General features: G+C 45.8%; 1 long non-coding RNA gene across 1 annotated transcript in view; it reads left to right on the forward strand.

The window, feature by feature from the left end:
- The window catches only part of LOC148106725 (uncharacterized), a 34,810-nt gene extending 17,422 nt beyond the window's left edge, over positions 1-17,388 (forward strand). The window contains exons 2-3 of the long non-coding RNA XR_015723592.1: positions 16,185-16,377; positions 16,569-17,388. This is a non-coding gene — a long non-coding RNA (uncharacterized LOC148106725). The remainder of the gene's footprint in view (positions 1-16,184; positions 16,378-16,568) is intronic.
- Positions 17,389-24,409: the final 7,021 nt, after the last annotated feature.

Below are 24,409 nucleotides of genomic sequence, written 5' to 3' on the forward strand. Positions count from 1 at the left end.
CCATTCTAACTGGCTTAAGTTTGTATCTCCGTGTGATTTTGATATGAATTTCCCTGATGGCTAATGATTTTGAACATTTTTTAAAGTGTCTGTTAGCCATTTCTATGTCTTCACTGGAAAAGTGTCAGTTCATATCTTCTGCCCATTTTATGATGTTTATTTGTTTCTCACGTATTGAGTTTGAGAACTTCTTTATAGATCTTGGATACCTGTCTTTTCTCTGTAGTATCATTTGCAAATGTATTCTCCCATTCCGTGGGCTGCCTCTTTGTTTTTCTGTTTCCTTGGCTGTGCAACAGTTTTTATATTGATGAAATCCCACAAGTTCATTTTATCTTTTGTCTCTCTTGCCTTTGGAGATGTGTCATAAAAAAGGTTGCTATGGCTGATGTCATAGAGGTTGTTGCCTATGCTCTTCTCTCGGATTTTGATGGATTTCTGTCTCACATTGAGGTCTTTCATCCATTTAGAGTTTATCTTTGTGTATGGTGTTAGGGAGTGGTCACGTTTCATTCTTTTGCATGTAGCTGTCCAATTTCCCCAGCACCATGTATTGAAGAGACTGTCTTTTTTCCACTGGATGTTGTTTCCTGCTTTGTCAAAAATCAGTTGCCCAGAGTCGAGGGCCCATTTCTGGGTTCTCTATTCTGTTCCATTGGTCTATGTGTCTGCTTTTGTGCCAGTACCATGCTGTCTTTGTGATCACAGCTTTGTAGTACAGCTTGAAATCTGGCATTGTGATGCCCCCAGCTTTGTTTTTCCTTTTCAACAATTCCTTGGCGATTCGGGGCCTTTTCTGGTTCCATACAAATTTAAGGGCTGTTTTTTCGAGTTCTTTGTAAAATCTCATCGGTATTTTGATCGGGATAGCATTGAAAGTGTAGATTGCTCTGGGTAGCATGGACATTTTAACTATGTTAATTCTTCCGATCCATGAGCATGGAGTATTTTTCCATCTCTTTGTGTCTTCCTCTATGTCTTTCAAAAGTGATTTATAGTTTCTAGAATATAGGTCCTTTACATCTCTGGTTAATTCCTAGGTAACATATGGTTTTTGGTGCTATTGTAAATGGGCTGGATTCCCTAATTTCTCTTTCTTCAGTCTCATTATTCGTGTATAGAAATGCAACTGATTTCTGAGCATTGATTTTCTATCCCACCACATTACTGAATTGCTCTATAACTTCTCATATTTTGCGCGTGTATTCTATTGGGTTTTCCATATAGAGTATCATGTCATCTGCGAAGAGAGACATTTTGACTTCTTTGCTGATTTGGATACCTTTTATCCCTTTTTGTTGTCTGCTGTTGCAAGGACTTCTAGTACTATGTTGAATAATAGTGGCGAGAGTGGGTATCCTTGTTGAGTTCCTGATCTTAAGGGAAAGGCTTCCAGCTTTTCCCCATTGAGAATATTTTCTGTAGCCTTTCCATAGATGGCTTTTATGAGATTGAGAAATGAACCCTCTATTCCTACACTCTGAAGGGTTTTAATCAGGAAAGGATGCTGTATTTTGTCAAATGTTTTTTCTGGATCAGTTGAGGGGATCATATGGTTCCTGAGTCTTTTCTTGTTGATATAATGTATCACGCTGATCGATTTGCGAATATTGAACCACGCTTTCATCCCAGGGATGAATCCCACTTGTTCATGATGGATAATCGTTTTAATGTACTGTTGGATTCTATTAGCCAGAATCTGGTTGAGGATTTTGGCATCTATATTCATTAGGGAAATTGGTCTGTAATTCTTCTTTTTGAGGGGGTCTTTGCCTGTTTTGCGGATCAAGGTAATATTGGCCTCATAGAATGAGTTTGGTAGCTTTCCTTCTGTTGCTATTTTTTGAAATAGCTTTAGGAGAATAGGTATTATTTCTTCTTTGAATGATTGGTAGAATTCCCCAGGAAAACCGTCCGGGCCTGGAGTTTTGTTATTTGGAAGGTTGTTTATCACTGGCTCAATCTATTCATAATTAATTGGCCTGTTTAAAAAGTCAATTTCTTCCTGTTTCAGTCTTGGTAGTATATAGGTTTCTAGGAAGGCCTCCATCTCTTCCAGATTGCTTAATTTATTGGCATATAGCTGTTTGTAAAAGTTTCTAATAATCATTCCAATTTCATTGGTGTTGGTCATGACCTCTCCTTTTTCATTCATAATTTTATTAATTTAGGTCCTTTCTCTATTCATTTGTATAAGTCTTGCCAGTGTTTTGTAAATATTATTGATTCTCTCAAAGAACCAGCTTCTAGTCCTGTTGATCTGCTCTACTGTACTTCTGGTTTCTAGTTCATTGATTTCTGCTCTAGTTTTGGTCAACTGCTTTCTCGTGAGTGGATTAGGCATGTCCCTCTGTTGCTGTTCCAGCTTCTTGAGGTGAGAATATAAAAACTGCATTTTAGATTTTTCTATTCTTTTGAGTGAGACTTGGATGGCTATGTATTTCCCCCTTAGGACTGCCTTTGCAGTATCCCATAGGTTTTGGACCATTGTGTTTTCATTCCCGTTGGTCTCCATAAATTGTTTAAATATATTTTTGATTTCCTGGTTCATTGGGTCATTCCTGAGCAGGATGGTTCTTAGTTTCCAAGTGTTTGAGTTTTTTTCCAAAATCTTCCTTGTTTTTGAGTTCCAATTTCAGAGTGTTGTGCTCTGAGAATATGAGGGGATAATTTCAGTTTTTCGTATCAGTTGAGACCTGATTTGTGTCCCAGAACATGGTCTAATCTTGAGAATGTTCCATGGGCATTAGAATAGAATGAGTATTCTTTGGTTCTGGGGTACAGTGTTCTATATATATCTATGAGGTCTAACTCGTCTAGCATGGCATTCAAAGCTCTTGTTTCTATGTTGGTTTTCTGCTCCGGTGCTCTGTCTGTTGCTGATAGTGGAGTGTTGAGGTTCCTACTTTTAATGTATTTTTATCTATATATCTCTTTATTCCGGTTAAGAGTTGGCTTGTGTATCTTGCTGCTCCCCTGTTGGGGGCATATATATTTATAATTATCATATCCACTTGTTGGATACATCCTTTAAGAATAATATAGTGCCCTTATGTGTCTCTAACTATAGTCTTTAGTTTCAAATCCAATCTGTCTGACATGAGAATTGATACCCCAGCTTTCTTTTCAGGTCCATTGGCGTGAAAGATGGTATTCCATCCTTTTAGTCTGAATGTATCTTTAGGTTCAAAATGAGTGTTTGTAGACAGCAAATGGATGGGTCATGTCTTTTTATCCAATCAGCAACCCTGTGGTGTTTTATGGGAGCATTTAGGCCATTTACATTGAGACGGATTATTGAGAGATGTGATTTTAATGATGCCATATTGCCAGTAAAGTCTTTGTTTCCATAGATTGTGACTTTATGCTCTGTATCACTCTTGGGGCCTTTTTACTTTTATAGAACCCCCCCCCCTTAATATCTCCTGTAGGGCTGGTTTTGTGGTTAAAAAAATTGGTCAATGACCACGATTCTGGAAGGTCTTTATTTCTCCATCAATTCTGAATGACAGCCTTGCTTGATAAAGGATCCTTGGCTGCATGTTTTTCTCTGAAAGAGATTTAAAAATGCCCCCCAACCCTTTATCTCATTCCAGGTCTGTGTAGAGAGGTCAGACGTAATTCTGATATCTTTGCCTTGGTACGTGAGAAATTTCTTTGCCCTGGCCACTTTCAATACTGTATCCTTGCATCTAATATTTGCGAAATGCACTATGACGTGACGTGGCGTGGGTTTGTCGTGGTTGAGCTTGGAAGGGGTCCTCTCTGCCTCTTGGACACGAATGTTTGTTTCCCTTGCTAGATTAGGGAAGTTTTCAGCTACAATTTGTTCAAATATCTCTTCTAGACCTCTGTTTTTCTCTACGTCCTCAGGAATGCCGATGATTCTGACACTGGAACGTTTTATTGAGTCAGTCATTTCCCGTAACCCACATTCCTGTGTGTGGATTTTTTTGAGTCCAGATTCTTTTAGCTTTTTCCTCTACTAACCCATCTTCCAATTCGCTGATACGTCCTTCTGCCTCATTCACCCTGGCCAACAGAGCCTCTAGTTTTGACTGCATTTGGCTCCTAGAATTTTTAATTTCTGCCAGATTCGCTCATATTTCTGCCCTTAGAGATTCTATGTTCTCATTAACAATTTTGTCAATATTTTTTTCAAGTCTACAAATCATCTTGACCATTGTTACTCTGAATTCCATTTCTGATAATTTGGTTATATCCATATCCATAAGTTCTGTGGCAGAGGCCACAAACTCATTGTCTTTTCTTTGCTGGGGGGGGGGACTTCTCCTCATATTCAGATGAGGAGAGGTTGTGGTGTTGTACAGAGCCCAAATTATTGACCACGACCCAGGCCGTGCGCCCTTGTTTTATAGGGATCTTAGGTATGGGGGCTTCTTGATTTTTCAGCCTGCCTTCTGAGGTAGGGGCCTGCCGTGCCGATACTTGGGCAACCCTGTTTGGGTAGAGTCTCTGTGTACCCTGCGAAGGGGGATGGGGGTGGGCACACTGTGAGCCGGTCTTTCCAGGCTTCTTTTCTCTGGCGGCTTTCCCTGGTGGTTTGCTGTGCTTCTTCTGAGAGTCAGAGCAGCAGTGGCCGAATCTCAGCCTCTGTCTCAGAACAGATGGATTGCGGACCATTCTCCACTGATGTTCTGGCCACTTTAACTCTGTTTCTGTTGGTGCTGCTCAACCCTGCACTGTCCAGGATGTGAGCCCCACACCTGGCTTCCCAGCTCTCACCTACAGGGCCAGTGTCTCTCTGTCTGTGTTTCTAACACCGCCAGCCGCCCCTGCATGCTCCAGGAGCTTTATGTGTCTCTTTCTTACACACATTTGCACAAGCTTCCGTTTTCATGACAGAGGAGTGTGAGATGCCAGATGGTTTCTCTACGGTGTTCCTTCGTAGATTCAGTACATGGCACTTTCCTTATGTTTTCTTAGGCACTTGTACAAACGGTTTCATCTTCAAGACTGAAGACATGACTTCAAAGATGGCTTCGGTACAATGTTCTTTCCTAAAGTTGGTTCACCTCCCTTTCCTTATGCTTTTATTCCCAATCAGACACATGCTTCCATCATCATGACAGATTATGGGACTTGGAAAACCCTTTCCATACCCTCTTCTTCCTGAGATTACGGCTATGGCTGTTTCCTTAAGGTTCAACACACGTATTGGTAAACCCTGCTGTTTTCACTGATCAACGTTGCCTTGTCTCTACAAAAACATGGTTCGCTGAATTGACTGATGGCACTTTCCTTTCGTTTTCACACAACTTTTGAAGGGCTTTCCTCCTCATGACTGATGTGAGTTGAGAGATGCTTTCCTTGTAGTGTTCTTACATGGTTCAACAAAAGGCATTATCTTGATGCTTGCAGGCACAGTTTTGTACAACGCTCCCAATTCATGACACCAGATGTGAGGTGCAAGACGCTTTTATATAGAGTGTTCTCTCCTTGAGTAAAGTAGGTGTCCCTTTCCCTATGCATTTGTAGACACTTTCGAAAATCTTGACATCTTCCTAACAGAAGATGTGACTTGGATGAGGGTGTCCATTCGGTGTTCTGACTGAGATTTGGGTATATTGTTCTTTCCTTAAGGTTCAACGCACGTATTGGACAACGCATATATATTCCTGGGTCACCATGTTACTTCGATGTTGCCTATCAACACTGACCTGGTACTCACAACTACTTAGGACCTCTCCTTATGCTTTCACTCACACTTCTGCATGTACTTCCATCTTCATTACAGAAGATGTGAGTTGGGAGATCTTTTCCAAGGGTGTTCTTACCTGAGCATACAGCATGTTCCTTAGGTTTTCATACAGTTTTGGAACATACATCCATCTTCATGAAGGTAGTTGTGATTTGGAAGGTTGTCTCTAGATGGTGCTCTTTCTTAGTGTTAAGCATGTGGCACTTCTCTTACGATTCAACAGAGATATTTGAAAATCTCTCTTCATACATCAGGATGTTTGAAATCTCTTCCTCTATACAGAACATTGGTGCTCAGAGTCAAGTAAATGGCATTTCTTTACACATTCCCTCACCCTTTAGCCAATGCTTCCAGGGTCATGTGAAAAGGTGTTTCAGAGGGTATTCTATGGAGTTCTCTTGTAAAGTTAAGCATACGATAATTCCCTTAAGCTGAGAAACACTCTCTTGTATATGCTTCCAGCTTCATGAAAGAACACGTGCCTTTAAAGATGGATTAGGTACTGTCCTTTTTTGGAGCCATGTCTCTGCCACTTTCCTTATGTTTTCACCACAACGTTGCAAACATTTTCGTCTTCATGACAGAAGCCGTGGTTTGTAAGACGCTATCTACCCAGTGCTCTCACCTACTAAGTTTATGGCACTTTCCTTAAGTTTCAACACATAGGGAAGAAAACCCTGGTTGATCCATTTGTCAGGAGGTGGGTTCGATATCGTTTTCTATCTAGACAGATTTGGTTCTCAGAATTAAGTAGACAGCCCTTTCTCTACGTGCTTGCACACACTCTTGCCAAGGCTTCCATCTTCACAACAGAAGTTGTGAGTTGAGACATGATGTCTATACAGTGTTCTTCTATAGAGTGAGGCAACGCGCTTTATGCATCTCTTTTTGTACACACTTTTTCACATGCTTCCTTTTTCATGCCAGAAAACAGTGAGATGCAGGGCGCCTGGGTGGAAGAGCAGTTAAGCGTCTGCCTTCAGCCAGGGCGTGATCCCGGCATTGTGGGATCGAGCCCCACATCAGGCTCTTCTGCTGTGAGCCTGCTTCTTCCTCTCCTACTCCCCCTGCTTGTGTTCCCTCTCTCACTGGCTGTTTTGCTGTCAAATTAATAAATGAAATCTTAAAACAAAAGAAAAAGAAGGGTTGCAGATTGGATAAAAAGAAATGACCCATCCATTTGCTGTCTACAAGAGACTCATTTCGAACCCAAAGATGCATTCAGACTGAGAGTAAGGGGATGGAGTACCATCTTTCACGCAAATGGACTTCAAAAGCAAGCTGGGGTAGCAATTCTCATATCAGATAAATTGGATTTTAAACTACAGACTATTGTTAGAGATGCAGAAGGGCACTATATTATTCTTAAAGGAAGTATTCAACAAGTGGATATGACAATTATATATGCCCCCAACAGGGGAGCAGCAAGATACACAAGCCAACTCTTAACCAGAATAAAGAGACATATAAATAAAAATACATTAATAGTAGGGGACCTCAACACTCCACTATCAGAAATAGACAGAACACCCTGGCAAAAACTAAGCAAAGAATCAAAGGCTTTGAATGCCATACTTGACAAGTTGGACCTCATAGATATATATAGAACACTACACCCCAGAACCAAAGAATACTCATTCTATTCTAATGCCCATGGAACATTCTCAAGAATAGACCATGTTCTGGGACACAAAACAGGTCTCAGCCGATACCAAAAGATTGAAATTATCCCCTGCATATTCTCAGACCACAACGCTCTGAAATCAAAACTCAACCACAAGGAAAAATTTGGAAGAAGCTCAGACACTTGGAGACTAAGAACCATCCTGCTCAGGAATGACTCGATAAACCAGGAAATCAAAAATCAAATTAAACAATTTATGGAGACCAATGGGAATGAAAATACAACAGTCCAAAAATCTATGGGATACTGCAAAGGCAGTCCCAAGGGGGAAATACATAGCCATCCAAGCCTCACTCAAAAGAATAGAAAAATCTAAAATGCAGTTTTTACATTCTCACCTCAAGAAGGTGGAACAGCAACAGAGGGACAGGCCTAATCCACACACGAGGAAGCAGTTGACCAAAATTAGAGCTGAAATCAATCAAGCAGAAACCAGAAGTACAGTAGAGCAGATCAACAGGACTAGAAGCTGGTTCTTGGAGAGAATCAATAAAATTGACAGACCACTGGCAACGCTCATTCAAAAGAAAAGAGAAAGGACCCGAATATTAATATTATGAATGAAAAAGGAGAGGTCACGACGAACACCATTGAAATTGGAAGGATTATTAGAAATTTTTATCAACAGCTATATGCCAATAAACTAAGCAATCTGGAAGAGATGGAATCCTTCCTGGAAACCTATAAACTACCAAGATTGAAAGAGGAAGAAATTGATTTCTTAAACAGGCCAATTAATGATGAAGAAATTGAGTCAGTGATAAACAACCTTCCAAATAACAAAACTCCAGGCCCGGACGGTTTTCCTGGGGAATTCTACCAAACATTCAAAGAAGAAATAATACCTATTCTCCTAAAGCTATTTCAAAAAATAGAAACAGAAGGAAAGCTACCAAAATCATTCTATGAGGCCAATATTACCTTGATCCCCAAACCAGGCAAAGACCCCCTCAAAAAGGAGAATTACAGACCGATTTCCCTAATGAATATGGACGCCAAAATCCTCAACAAGATACTTGCTAATAAAATCCAACAGTACATTAAAAGAATTACCCATCACGATCAAGTGGGATTCATACCTGGGATGCAAGCGTGGTTCAATATTCGCAAATCCATCAGCGTGATATATCATATCAACAAGAAAAGACTCAGGAACCATATGATCCTCTCAATTGATGCCGAAAAAGCATTTGACAAAATACAGCATCCTTTCCTGATTAAAACCCTTCAGAGTGTAGGAATAGAAGGTACATTTCTCAATCTCATAAAAGCCATCTGTGAAAAGCCTACTGCAAATATTATTCTCAATGGGGAAAAGCTGGAAGCCTTTCCCTTAAGATCAGGAACTCGACAAGGATGCCCACTCTCGCCACTATTATTCAACATCGTACTGGAAGTCTTTGCAACAGCAATCAGACGACAAAAAGGGATCAAAGGTATTCAAATCGGCAAAGAAGAAGTCAAAATGTCTCTCTTCGCAGATGACATGATACTCTATATGGAAAACCCAAAAGAAGCCACTCCCAAACTATTAGAAGTTATAGAGCAATTCAGTAATGTGGTGGGATACAAAATTAATGCTCAGAAATCAGTTGCATTTCTGTACACGAATAACGAGACCGAAGAAAGAGAAATTAGGGAATCCATCCCATTTACAATAGCACCAAAAACCGTACGTTACCTTAGAATTAACCAGAGACGTAAAGGACCTATATTCTAGAAACTATAAATCACTCTTGAAAGACATTAAGGAAGACATAAAAAGATGGAAAGGTATTCCATGCTCAAGGATCAGAAGAATTAACATAGTTAAAATGTCCATACTACCCTGAGCCATCTACACTTTCAATGCTATCCCGATCAAAATACTGAGGACATTTTTCAAAGAACTGGAACAAATAGTCCTTAAATTTGCATGGAAACAGAAAAGACCCCGAATCTCCAAGGAACTGTTGAAAAGGAAAAATAAAGCTGGGGGCATCACAATGCCAGATTTCGAGCTGTACTACAAAGCTGTGATCACAAAGACAGCATGGTACTGGCACAAAAGCAGACACATAGACCAATGGAACAGAATGGAGAACAGAGAAATGGACCCTCGGCTCTTTGTGCAGCTAATATTTGAGCAAGGAGGAAAAAACATTCGGTGGGAAAAAAGTCTTTTCAATAAATGGTGCTGGGAAAATTGGACAGCTACATGCAAAAGAATGAAACTTGACCACTCTCTCACACCATACACAAAAATAAACTCCAAATGGATGAAAGACCTCGATGGGAATCCATCAAAATTCTAGAGGAGAACATAGGCAGCAACCTCCACGACATCGGCCAAAGCAACCTTTTTCATGATACATCCCCAAAGGCAAGAGAAACAAAAGATACAATGAATTTATGGAACTTCATCAAGATTAAAAGTTTCTGCACAGTCAAGGAAACAGTCAGAAAAACTAAGAGGCAGCCCACGGAATGGGAGAAGATATTTGCAAATGACACTACAGATAAAGGACTGGTATCCAAGATCTACAAAGAACTTCTCAAACTCAATACACGAGAAACAAATAAACAAATCAAAAAATGGGCAGAAGATATGAACAGACACTTTTCCAATGAAGACCTACAAATGGCTAACAGACACATGAAAAAATGTTCAAAATCATTAGCCATCAAGGAAATTCAAATCAAAACCACACTGAGATACCACCTTACGCCAGTTAGAATGGCAAAAATAGACAAGGCAAGAAACAACAAATGTTGGAGAGGATGTGGAGAAAGGGGATCCCTCCTACATTGTTGGTGGGAATGCAAGTTGGTACAGCCACTCTGGAAAACCGTGTTGAGGTCCCTTAAAAAGTTAAAAATTGAGCTACCCTATGATCCAGCCATTGCACTACTGGGTGTTTACCCCAAAGATACAGACGTAGTGAAGAGAAGGGCCATATGCACCCCAATGTTCACAGCAGCAATGTCCACAATAGCTAAATCGTGGAAGGAGCCGAGATGCCCTTCACAGATGACTGGATTAAGAAGTTGTGGTCCATATATACAATGGAATATTACTCAGCTATCAGAAAGAACGAGTTCTCAACATTTGCTACAACATGGATGGCACTGAAGGAGCTAATGCTAAGTGAAATAAGTCAAGCAGAGAAAGACAACTATCATATGATTTCTCTCATCTATGGAACAAAAGAACTAGGAAGATCGGTAGGAGAAGAAAGGGATAAAGAAAGGGGGGGTAATCAGAAGGGGGAATGAAACATGAGAGACTATGGACTATGAGAAACAAACTGAGGGCCTCAGAAGGGAGGGGGGTGGGGGAATGGGATAGACCGGTGATGGGTGGTAAGGAGGGCACGTATTGCATGGTGCACTAGGTGTTATACGCAACTAATGAATCATCGAGCCTTACATCGGAAACCGGGGATGCACTGTATGTTGACAAACATAATAAAACATTAAAAAAAGAAAAAAAAAGAAAAACTGTGAGATGCAAGATGCTTTCTCTATGGTGTTCTTTCAGAGACTTCAGTATATGGCACTTTCCTTATGTTTTCTTAGACGCCTGTTGAAATGCTTTCATCTTCATGATAGAATACGTGAGGTGAAAGATGGCTTCGATACAATATTCTGTCTTAAATATTCGTTATTGGCCCTTTCCCTATGCTTTTATTCCCACTCTGAAACATTCTTCCATCATCATGACAGACGACGGGAGTTGGAAGACTGTTTCCATGCACTCCTATTACTGAGAGTTACATCTGGGGCTGTTTCCTTAAGTGAACCTTAAGGAAACATAGGGAAGCCCTAGTGTCTTCACTGATCAAAGTTGCCGTCTCTCTACACAAACTCTTTAGCTAATTGACTGATTGCACTTTCTTTTTGTTTTCACACAACCTTTTCGAATGGCTTTCATCCTCATGAAAGAAGTGAGTTGAGTGATGCTTTCTGTGTAGTATTATTACAGTTTTAAATGAAGTGCATTATCTTGATGCTCGCAGGCACTGTTTTGCACAATGCTCCCACTTCATGAGAAAAGATGTGAGATGCAAGATGCTTTTAGATAGAGTATTCTCTCCTAGTGTAAAGTAGGTGACACCTTCCTTATGCATTCGTAGACACTTGAAAAACTTGCGATCATCCTCACAGAAGCTGTGACTTGGAAGATGGTGTCCATTTGGTGTTCTGACTGAGATTTGTATATAGTGCCCTCTTCCTTAAGGTTCAAGGCACGTGCTGGACAACGGGTGTATATTCATGGGTCACCATGTTACTTCGATGTTGCCTTCTATCAACACGGAGTTGTTTCTCACAACTACTTAGATAGGACCTCTCCTTATGCTTTCACTTGCACTTCTGCAAGTACTCCCATCTTCATTACAGAAGATGTGAGTTGAAAGATTTTTTCCAAGGGTGTTCTTACCTGAGCATACAGAATGTTCCTTAGGTTTCATGCAGATTTTGGAACATACATCCACCCTCATGAACTTGATTTGGAAAGTTGTCTCCAGATGGTGCTCTTTAATAGTGCTAAGCGTATGGCACTTCTTTTACCGTTCAACACAGATATTTGAAAAAGCTTCTCTCTTCATGCATCAGGATGTTTGAAGTTTCATTCTCTATACAGAACCTTGGTGCTCAGAGTGGAGTAAACGTCATTTCTTTACAAGTTCCTTTACCCTTGAGCCAATGCTTTCAGCCTCATGAGAAAAGATCTGAGTTTCAGACAGTGTCCTACGGATTTCCCTCATAAAGTTAAGCGTATGATAATTCCCTTATGCTGAGAAACACTTCTGAGAATGCTTCCAACTTCGTAAAAGAAGATGTGCCTTGAAGGATGGATTCGGTACGGTCGTTTCTTGAAGCTAAGTCTCTGCCACTTTCCTTATGCTTTCAGGGCAATGATGCAAACGTTTCCATCTTCATGACAGAATTTGTTGGTTGAAAGATGCTATCTACCCAGTGCTCTCACCTACTATTAAGTTTATGGCACTTTCGTTAAGGTTCAACACACAGGAAAGAAACCCCGGTTGATCCATTTGTCAGGAGGTTGGTTTGATATTGTTTTCTATCTACACAGATTTGGTTCTTAGAATTAAGTAGACGGCACTTCTTTATGAGCTCGCACACATTCTTACTACACTTCACTACAGAAGTTGTGATTTGAGACATGGTGTCAATACAGTGTTCCTGTATAGAGTGAAACAACGCGCTTTATGCGTCTGTTTTCACAGACAGTTTTGCACATACTTCCGTTTTTATGACAGAAGACTGTGAGATGCAAGATGCTTTCTCTATGGTGTTCTTTCGTGGACTTCAGTATATGGCACTTTCCCTACGTTTTCTTAGACACCTGTGCCAATAGTTTCATCTTCACGACCGAAGATGTCAGGTGAATGTTGGCTTTGATACAATGTTCTTCCTTGAAGATTGGTTAGTGGCCCTTATGCTTTCATTCCCACTCTGCAACATGCTTCCATCATCATGACAGAGGATGGGAGTTGGAAGACCCTTACCATGCTCTTCTTACTGAGAGTTACGTCTATGGCAGTTTCCTTAAGGTTCAACACACATATTGGAAAACCCTGATGTCTTCAGTGATCAACGTTACCGTCTCTCTGCACAAACCTGATTCACTGAATGGAGTGATGGCACTTTCTTTTCCTTTTCACACAACATTTTTGATCGGCATCCTCTTTTTTTGGAAATTTTGTTTGGAAATTTTAATATGCCTTTCTCAATATCTGATGGAAAAAGCAGACAAAACATTGGTAACAAATGTGACCTAATTGACGTCTATGTAATATTGCATAATACGTGCAGAATACATTATTTCCAGTGGTCATAGACTATTTACCCAAACAGATGATATGTTGTTCCATGAATCATGTCTACATTTTAACATCCTGAAACTAACTAGATTCTATTCGTAGGCCACCAAGGAATAGAGCCCGAGTCCTCATGAAAAGAAGACCAGGAAATCCCTCCATGTTTAAAAATTCAATGTAACTTTGCTGCATATCCTAAGGGTCAGAGAGGGAATCGCAATGGACATTTTCCACCTTTTCTACATCAGGGCTCACACACAATGGCCCTTTGTCTCTGAAGAGCACTGACTATCCTAACATAGACAGGACTTAAGCCTCCTATCAGAGTTCTGCATGTCCCAGGCACACCTGGCAGCCTTGGCCTGTGCCCACACACACCTCCCTCCAGCTTTCCTTTCTGGTGGCATTGTGTTAAGGTAGTCAACATAGCCATATGGAGATGAGAAGCTCCCCACTCCTAGTGATGATGTTGCTATTGTCCCCACCAAGCTAATAACATGATTTCTGAGAGAATTACAACAAAATAGCAGTTTCTTGACCTTCATGAAAGTGTGAAAATCATCTTGTGAGTCATCTTTTCGAAACACGGTTTCACCATGTGTTCTTTTCTCTGGAAAAGATATAGACCCAATGGTAATTATGGCTCCTGAGCACCTGCTCTTGGGAGAATCCATACTGGCTCTGAGTAGCATTCTCCCTCGTAAACTTCTCAACTGGGGTGTAGATAGAATGAGTCCCATTTTTAGATGGATAGACAAAGGCTCAGAAATGATATGAATTACAGAGGATTTTAGTGTCAGAAACCTAAGTGTGATCTCCAAACTGACTCCAAATCCCTTGTTCTTCCATACAAGGTACCATTTCGCTCTACCCCAGGTCTTCTCAATCTGGAAACCTAGGAAGTATTAGGATTTTCTTGTTGTGTGGCCAAATGGAATGAATTCGGCTGCCTTTTCACCTCTGCCCATCATGATCATGAAGATAATTCTCTCAGTGGAGGACCTTTGAGTCGGAGACTTAAAGATCCCTAGGAATAGAGATACTATACTATTTTTCTGATATTAAAGTGACTGAAAGAACTATGCTTTTTTAATTGATGGAGGCTCTGGTCTGTAGAGTGTCCTGTAAGGTCGGAAATAGTATTTAAAGCAGTTAGCCTCTTCTATAGAGTGAGACAATGCTTCTAAAGATTTCCTAAATATTCCCTTACCTGTGATTATTTATTCCCAACCATCGTAGTGTTTCTATGTTACGATTATGATTTCATTAAGGCCAACGTTGCGGAGAAAGAACTTAGTGTATCCAGGGGCACTTTCGTGTTGTGACAGTGAGCTATTCTGTTGTATTCTGTAGTCCAAGGGAATGGTGCCAGACATCTCTAAGATGTGTAAAATTCTGACTGTAAATGATCTCTATGCTTCAGAGATTTGGGCAGGACAAGGGGAGGAGTCCAGAGACCATGAACGCCTCTGTTACCTGTGTTGACCATGGAGCAGGTAACCTTCTGTAGGGGTCCTTTGATGTCTCTTTACTATTGGAAAGGTGCTTTCATCTCACGTTCCACCATTTGGTAGTGATGATAAGGATAAGAGTAATTTTTATGTCATACCATCTGTGAGGCCTGATCTTGGCCTCCCAGGAAAGCTCTCCTTTAACATTTTACCCAGCTCAAAATGACTGGGCAAACCCTCAAAGCATGGGCCCTATTTCTGCCCCCAGCACTTATTGTCCGTATGCATCAAAAAGAAAAAGAGAACCAAAAAATGCCTTTGCCAACATCAAGGTGAGAACACAAAAGAACCTTTCTTGCTCCCATAAGATTAAAGTCATACTGATTTGTACATACTGAAAACATAAGAAAAAGTCTGTCACTTTCTGGAACCTTCTTCCTCATCATGATGTATAACTGTACGTAGCACAACTCAGAACAAATATATGACCCTGCCCTAAATGTTCCTTCCCTGGAGCACTCCCTTCTTTGTGAATATTGTGTCTCCCAGGCAGCTGTCCTTGACTTGGGTTTGAATAAAACTCTCTTCCTTCCTCTCTAAAATGTTTTAAAAGGTTCCTTCATTTAGTGTCGACAATAACACTCTGTTTTCAAGTGAAAAATAAATGTTCCTGGTTCACAACCTTGACAGAACAGAAGGCCGGCTTTTCCTTCCTTCCCTGTAGAACTAAGCATGTGTATATAGATTGCAGCACAAATGGGCTCACCCTAGAAGGATGTTTTGAAGGTCTGAGAAGCACTATCCACTCCATGGGTGAGACAAGAAGGCAAAGCTATTCCCGCTTGGAGCATTCCTTTTGGCGCTTAAAATTGCCTTGGATATGCATAAAAGCATTGCATTTCCTAAAGCCCAAGGCTGGAACAGTCTGAGAGCAGCTGACCTTGCCAGGAACCAGGCACACCCTTGCAGGAAGGGTTGGTGCAGAAGGGAAGGGGCAGGGCTCTGAGGGTGGTCTGCAGCTAGAGGGGTCCGCGAAAGGGGCCGCGTGTGTGTGTGTGTGTGTGTGTGTGTGTGTGTGTGTGTGTGTGTGTGTGTGTGTGATTGCAGCCCTGCCCATGATCCCCGTCATGCCTGCTCAGGGCGTTTAGCCAAGGAGGTGCCTCCTGGACCTCTGCACTCCCAGAGTTGTGAGTCATGGGGCCGGTTGCCTGGCATTCAAGGAGTTGGAAGCATCATACTCCCCAAGCAATCACCCCATGGGGGTGGAGCTACGTCTCTGTGTGCAGATCCGGAGCAGCCCAAGGACGCAGACCAGGAGCCAAGGAAGTGGAGTTTTGAGAGAGTGGACCTGTGGAGTTCCTGGCTGGGTGAATGCATGCTGTGTGGCCATAGGTGGGCTTTCTGGGAGTAGGGGCACCCCGGGTAAGAGGCAGGGTTCTGGAAGGGCATGTTGAGAGAGTTCATCATGGAGACTCAGTTTTCTTTCCTTTTTCCCTTGAAAGTCTCTTCTGCCTAGTCTCCGTCAACTGGCCATACACTGCAGACCCAGGAACTCCAGGGCACCCGCTCAGCAAAGCTTTTGTGGGATGGTTCGCAGACATTCCAGGGTTTCCCGTGTTCCCCAAGAAGAGCGAGAGAAAGGACCGCACAGTCCCCAACTTCAGTGCGGTGCCCCTGTCCCCCGACACAGTGCAGGTAATGGACCTTGAGCAGTTCCCCGAGTTCAGCAGGGTATTCCCTGTTCCCTCAGGCACAGGTGGGGCGCTAGGAAGGCCCAGAGCCCTTACCCAACTTCAGCATTGTGCTAGCTGTTTCCTGGGAATGGTGGCAATGGGCTGGGAGATAATTACTACTAAAAGACAAGTCTATGTTTCCCCTTCTCCCAGAAACCACAGCAGGTGTGCAGGCTTTAGGTCCGAGGAGCTGCTTCTCCCCATCTGACAACACTTCTCTGCTCTGGCTCCGCGACACCCTACGTTCTGAACGTCTGCATCTGAGTCAGTGAGGCAGCTTGACACGGGATCCAGCATTCAGAGAAAGCGGCAGGTCCATTTGGAGAAATGTCATATCCACATCAGGACTGGAAGTAAAACCTCTCATGAACCCACCATCTCCTGGGTTTTTCTCTTTTCTCTAGTTGAGCCATGAAGTAAAACTTAAGTAATAGTTGTCAGCGTTCTGAATTTGGTGAAGGAGGTACTTAGTTTCTGAGCTTGGAGCACTTTGCAGGGGATCCCATTTTCTCTGTTCATTGACTGCTTATGAATGTATTTTGAACAGCTGTTTCCTAGAAACACTCTTTCATTAGAAAGGGAAGGTGAGGTTTACTCTTTGCCTATTTTTAAGATATACGTTTGACAGTGTTTATACAGTTGGGCCTAAGATATGGGTGAGTGGCCACCATTTAGTGTTAGATGGCCTTTTGTCGTCACATACAAATATGGATGATGTCTTTCCAATTGTCAAAGGTGATGTTTCATCACTGATTAGTCTTTTCATCCCAAGAGTTACAATGGGGGTCGAGGGAAAATTCAAAATTATTCAGAGCAGCATTTTGCTGTTTAAAATATATGCTGGTGTTGGGTAGTAAGGAGGGCACATATTGCATGGTGCACTGGGTGTTATATGCAACTAATGTATCATCGAAATTTACTATACTGTATGGAGACTATAACATTATGTAATAAAAAACAATAAAAAAATAAAGGTAAACCTTGTGTATCTAACTATACCAGATGTATCATCTCGATATTTTGAACTGCCATATTCAATCTGCTGTTTCTTTGGTAGTGGAGTCAGAGGAGAGTCTTTGGGAATTCCTTTCGATAGAGGCATGGTGGTGGCTACAATTGGGTAGGCGACAGGGGCCCTGGGCTGAGTTCTGGAACTGCTTTCCTGATGCTGGGTGAGTCAGGTTATGCCAAAGAGTTTCTGTTTCTTCCCTATGAGATTGACAAAAACCGGCTTCCAACGGAAAAATCTTTCGTAACGTGCAAACATGCTCACAAGTGCCTGTGCCAAGGTGAAGTAATTGCCATACACTGATCTGTAAGAGACCACAGTTTGCTAGCAGGAGATAAACCCGAACGAACACAGCATGGGACACTTGGGGCAGAAACGGCTTCCGAAGAAAAAAAAGTTCTTGATGTGGAAAACCTATCCAAAGTGGTTGTAGCAAAGTAAACAGAATGCCACACACTTATGTGCAAGAAACAACATTCCCCAGGCATGGTCTAAGCCCAGACATCGTCACTGTGCTTTTGTTAGCATGAGGGAAACCCGAGCCCCACAGCCCTGACCCATTAGGTAAAAAGCCGGCTTCCCACGGAAACAGTTTTCTTGAGGTGCAGACCCTATCCCAAGTGGTTGTGGCAAGGTAAAGCCAATGCCCTCCACTTCTGTGGAAGAAACCACAGTGACCAGCCATGTTCTAAGCCCTCCCATCCTCCCTGGGCTTCTGGCAGCAGGAGTGAAAAGAGAGGAGCAGAGCACTGGGACCCGTTTGACAAAAACCGGCTTCCCACGGGAAAGTCTTTCTCCACGTGCAGACATGCTCCCAGGTGCCTGTGGCAAGGGGAAGGAAATGCCATACACTGACCTGGAAGAGACCACAGGGCCCAGGCACAGTCTGAACCCTTCCCTCAACCCGGCGGTTTTGCTAGCAGGAGTTCAACCCCAACGAACACAGCCCGGAGACTCCTGGGGCAAAAACGGCTTCCGACGAACAATAGGTGCTTGCTGTGGAACACCTATCCCAAGTGGGGGTAGGCAGCTCAACAAAATGCCACACACCCAGGTGTAAGAAACAACCTTGCCCAGGCATGGTCTAAGCCCCTCACCTCGTCCCTGTGCTTTGGGGAGCCGGAGGGACACCCGAGGCCCACGGCCCTGAGACCCCTTTGCAAAAAGCCGGCTTCCCACGGAGACAGTTTTCCTGAGGTGTAGACCCTCTCCCAAGTGGTTGTGGCAAGGTAAAGCCAATGCCCTCCACTTCTCTGGAAGAAACCACAGTGCCCAGCCATGTTCTAAGCCCTCCCATCCTCCCTGGGCTTCTGGCAGCAGGAGTGAAAAGAGAGGAGCAGAGCACTGGGACCCGTTTGACAATAACTGGCTTCCCACGGGAAAGCCTTTCTCCACGTGCAGACATGCTCCCAGGTGCCTGTGACAAGGGGAAGGAAATGCCATACACTGACCTGGAAGAGACCACAGGGCCCAGGCACAGTCTGAACCCTTCCCTCAACCCGGCGGTTTTGCTAGCAGGAGTTCAAGCCCAAGGAACACAGCCCGGAGACCCCTGGGGCAAAAACGGCTTCCGACGAACAATAGGTGCTTGCTGTGGAACACCTACCCCAAGTGGGGGTAGCCAGCTCAACAAAATGCCACACACCCAGGTGTAAGAAACAACATTGCCCAGGCATGGTCTAAGCCCCTCACCTCATCCCTGTGCTTTGGGGAGCCGGAGGGACACCCGAGGCCCACGGCCCTGAGACCCCTTTGCAAAAAGCCGGCTTCCCACGGAAACAGTTTTCCTGAGGTGCAGACCCTATCCCAAGTGGTTGTGGCAAGGTAAAGCAAATGCCCTCCACTTCTCTGGAAGAAACCCCAGTGCCCAGCCATGTTCTAAGCCCACCCATCCTCCCTGGGCTTCTGGCAGCAGGAGTGAAAAGAGAGGAGCATTGCACTGGGACCCGTTTGACAAAAACCGGCTTCCCACAGGAAAGTCTTTCTCCACGTGCAGACATGCTCCCAGGTGCCTGTGGCAAGGAGAAGTAAATGCCATACACTGACCTGGAAGAGACCACAGGGCCCAGGCACTGCCTGAACCCTTCCCTCAACCCGGCGGTTTTGCTAGCAGGAGTTCAAGCCCAACGAACACAGCCCGGAGACCCCTGGGGCAAAAACGGCTTCCGACGAACAATAGGTGCTTGCTGTGGAACACCTATCCCAAGTGGGGGTAGCCAGCTCAACAAAATGCCACACACCCAGGTGTAAGAAACAACATTGCCCAGGCATGGTCTAAGCCCCTCACCTCGTCCCTGTGCTTTGGGGAGCCGGAGGGACACCCGAGGCCCACGGCCCTGAGACCCCTTTGCAAAAAGCCGGCTTACCACGGAGATAGTTTTCCTGAGGTGTAGACCCTCTCCCAAGTGGTTGTGGCAAGGTAAAGCCAATGCTCTCCACTTCTCTGGAAGAAACCACAGTGCCCAGCCATGTTCTAAGCCCTCCCATCCTCCCTGGGCTTCTGGCAGCAGGAGTGAAAAGAGAGGAGCAGAGCACTGGGACCCGTTTGACAAAAACCGGCTTCCCACGGGAAAGTCTTTCTCCACGTGCAGACATGCTCCCAGGTGCCTGTGGCAAGGGGAAGGAAATGCCATACACTGACCTGGAAGAGACCACAGGGCCCAGGCACAGTCTGAATCCTTCCCTCAACCCGGCGGTTTTGCTAGCAGGAGTTCAACCCCAGGAACACAGCCCGGAGACCCCTGGGGCAAAAACGGCTTCCGACGAACAATAGGTGCTTGCTGTGGAACACCTATCCCAAGTGGGGGTAGGCAGCTCAACAAAATGCCACACACCCAGGTGTAAGAAACAACATTGCCCAGGCATGGTCTAAGCCCCTCACCTCGTCCCTGTGCTTTGGGGAGCCGGAGGGACACCCGAGGCCCACGGCCCTGAGACCCCTTTGCAAAAAGCCGGCTTCCCACGGAAACAGTTTTCCTGAGGTGCAGACCCTATCCCAAGTGGTTGTGGCAAGGTAAAGCCAATGCCCTCCACTTCTCTGGAAGAAACCACAGTGCCCAGGCATGTTCTAAGCCCTCCCATCCTCCCTGGGCTTCTGGCAGCAGGAGTGAAAAGAGAGGAGCAGAGCACTGGGACCCGTTTGACAAAAACCGGCTTCCCACGGGAAAGTCTTTCTCCACGTGCAGACATGCTCCCAGGTGCCTGTGGCAAGGGGAAGGAAATGCCATACACTGACCTGGAAGAGACCACAGGGCCCAGGCACAGTCTGAACCCTTCCCTCAACCCGGCGGTTTTGCTAGCAGGAGTTCAAGCCCAACGAACACAGCCCGGAGACCACTGGGGCAAAAACGGCTTCCGACGAACAATAGGTGCTTGCTGTGGAACACCTACCCCAAGTGGGGGTAGCCAGCTCAACAAAATGCCACACACCCAGGTGTAAGAAACAACATTGCCCAGGCATGGTCTAAGCCCCTCACCTCGTCCCTGTGCTTTGGGGAGCCGGATGGACACCCGAGGCCCACGGCCCTGAGACCCCTTTGCAAAAAGCCGGCTTCCCACGGAAACAGTTTTCCTGAGGGGCAGACCCTATCCCAAGTGGTTGTGGCAAGGTAAAGAAAATGCCCTCCACTTCTCTGGAAGAAACCACAGTGCCCAGCCATGTTCTAAGCCCTCCCATCCTCCCTGGGCTTCTGGCAGCAGGAGTGAAAAGAGAGGAGCAGAGCACTGGGACCCGTTTGACAAAAACCGGCTTCCCACGGGAAAGTCTTTCTCCACGTGCAGACATGCTCCCAGGTGCCTGTGGCAAGGGGAAGGAAATGCCATACACTGACCTGGAAGAGACAACAGGGCCCAGGCACAGTCTGAACCCTTCCCTCAACCCGGCGGTTTTGCTAGCAGGAGTTCAAGCCCAACGAACACAGCCCGGAGACCCCTGGGGCAAAAACGGCTTCCGACGAACAATAGGTGCTTGCTGTGGAACACCTATCCCAAGTGGGGGTAGCCAGCTCAACAAAATGCCACACACCCAGGTGTAAGAAACAACATTGCCCAGGCATGGTCTAAGCCCCTCACCTCGTCCCTGTGCTTTGGGGAGCCGGAGGGACACCCGAGGCCCACGGCCCTGAGACCCCTTTGCAAAAAGCCGGCTTCCCACGGAGACAGTTTTCCTGAGGTGTAGACCCTCTCCCAAGTGGTTGTGGCAAGGTAAAGCCAATGCCCTCCACTTCTCTGGAAGAAACCACAGTGCCCAGCCATGTTCTAAGCCCTCCCATCCTCCCTGGGCTTCTGGCAGCAGGAGTGAAAAGAGAGGAGCAGAGCACTGGGACCCGTTTGACAAAAACCGGCTTCCCACGGGAAAGTCTTTCTCCACGTGCAGACATGCTCCCAGGTGCCTGTGGCAAGGGGAAGGAAATGCCATACACTGACCTGGAAGAGACCACAGGGCCCAGGCACAGTCTGAACCCTTCCCTCAACCCGGCGGTTTTGCTAGCAGGAGTTCAAGCCCAACGAACACAGCCCGGAGACCCCTGGGGCAATAACGGCTTCCGACGAACAATAGGTGCTTGCTGTGGAACACCTACCCCAAGTGGGGGTAGCCAGCTCAACAAAATGCCACACACCCAGGTGTAAGAAACAACATTGCCCAGGCATGGTCTAAGCCCCTCACCTCGTCCCTGTGCTTTGGGGAGCCGGAAGGACACCCGAGGCCCACGGCCCTGAGACCCCTTTGCAAAGAGCCGGCTTCCCACGGAGACAGTTTTCCTGAGGGGCAGACCCTATCCCAAGTGGTTGTGGCAAGGTAAGGCAAATGCCCTCCACTTCTCTGGAAGAAACCACAGTGCCCAGCCATGTTCTAAGCCCTCCCATCCTCCCTGGGCTTCTGGCAGCAGGAGTGAAAAGAGAGGAGCAGAGCACTGGGACCCGTTTGACAAAAACCGGCTTCCCACGGGAAAGTCTTTCTCCACGTGCAGACATGCTCCCAGGTGCCTGTGGCAAGGGGAAGGAAATGCCATACACTGACCTGGAAGAGACCACAGGGCCCAGGCACTGCCTGAACCCTTCCCTCAACCCGGCGGTTTTGCTAGCAGGAGTTCAAGCCCAACGAACACAGCCCGGAGACCACTGGGGCAAAAACGGCTTCCGACGAACAATAGGTGCTTGCTGTGGAACACCTACCCCAAGTGGGGGTAGCCAGCTCAACAAAATGCCACACACCCAGGTGTAAGAAACAACAATGCCCAGGCATGGTCTAAGCCCCTCACCTCGTCCCTGTGCTTTGGGGAGCCGGAGGGACACCCGAGGCACACGGCCCTGAGACCCCTTTGCAAAAAGCCGGCTTCCCACGGAAACAGTTTTCCTGAGGTGCAGACCCTATCCCAAGTGGTTGTGGCAAGGTAAAGCAAATGCCCTCCACTTCTCTGGAAGAAACCACAGTGCCCAGCCATGTTCTAAGCCCTCCCATCCTCCCTGGGCTTCTGGCAGCAGGAGTGAAAAGAGAGGAGCAGAGCACTGGGACGCGTTTGACAAAAACCGGCTTCCCACGGGAAAGTCTTTCTCCACGTGCAGACATGCTCCCAGGTGCCTGTGGCAAGGGGAAGGAAATGCCATACACTGACCTGGAAGAGACCACAGGGCCCAGGCACAGTCTGAACCGTTCCCTCAACCCGGTGGTTTTGCTAGCAGGAGTTCAAGCCCAACGAACACAGCCCGGAGACCCCTGGGGCAAAAACGGCTTCCGACGAACAATAGGTGCTTGCTGTGGAACACCTATCCCAAGTGGGGGTAGCCAGCTCAACAAAATGCCATACACCCAGGTGTAAGAAACAACATTGCCCAGGCATGGTCTAAGCCCCTCACCTCGTCCCTGTGCTTTGGGGAGCCGGAGGGACACCCGAGGCCCACGGCCCTGAGACCCCTTTGCAAAAAGCCGGCTTCCCACGGAGACAGTTTTCCTGAGGTGTAGACCCTCTCCCAAGTGGTTGTGGCAAGGTAAAGCCAATCCCCTCCACTTCTGTGGAAGAAACCACAGTGCCCAGCCATGTTCTAAGCCCTCCCATCCTCCCTGGGCTTCTGGCAGCAGGAGTGAAAAGAGAGGAGCAGAGCACTGGGACCCGTTTGACAAAAACTGGCTTCCCACGGGAAAGTCTTTCTCCACGAGCAGACATGCTCCCAGGTGCCTGTGGCAAGGGGAAGGAAATGCCATACACTGACCTGGTAGAGACCACAGGGCCCAGGCACAGTCTCAACCCTTCCCTCAACCCGGCGGTTTTGCTAGCAGGAGTTCAAGGCCAACGAACACAGCCCGGAGACCCCTGGGGCAAAAACGGCTTCCGACGAACAATAGGTGCTTGCTGTGAAACACCTATCCCAAGTGGGGTTAGCCAGCTCAACAAAATGCCACACACCCAGGTGTAAGAAACAACATTGCCCAGGCATGGTCTAAGCCCCTCACCTCGTCCCTGTGCTTTGGGGAGCCGGAGGGACACCCGAGGCCCACGGCCCTGAGACCCCTTTGCAAAAAGCCGGCTTCCCACGGAGACAGTTTTCCTGAGGTGCAGACCCTATCCCAAGTGGTTGTGGCAAGGTAAAGCAAATGCCCTCCACTTCTCTGGAAGAAACCACAGTGCCCAGCCATGTTCTAAGCCCTCCCATCCTCCCTGGGCTTCTGGCAGCAGGAGTGAAAAGAGAGGAGCAGAGCACTGGGACCCGTTTGACAAAAACCGGCTTCCCACGGGAAAGTCTTTCTCCACGTGCAGACATGCTCCCAGGTGCCTGTGGCAAGGGGAAGGAAATGCCATACACTGACCTGGAAGAGACCACAGGGCCCAGGCACAGTCTGAACCCTTCCCTCAACCTGGCGGTTTTGCTAGCAGGAGCACAACCCCAACGAACACAGCCCGGAGACTCCTGGGGCAAAAACGGCTTCCGACGAACAATAGGGGCTTGCTGTGGAACACCTATCCCAAGTGGGGGTAGCCAGCTCAAC

Source organism: Ursus americanus, unplaced genomic scaffold (assembly GCF_024610735.1).
Source record: "Ursus americanus isolate L20-20 unplaced genomic scaffold, mUrsAme1.1.p SCAF_74, whole genome shotgun sequence".
Lineage (NCBI taxonomy): Eukaryota > Metazoa > Chordata > Mammalia > Carnivora > Ursidae > Ursus > Ursus americanus.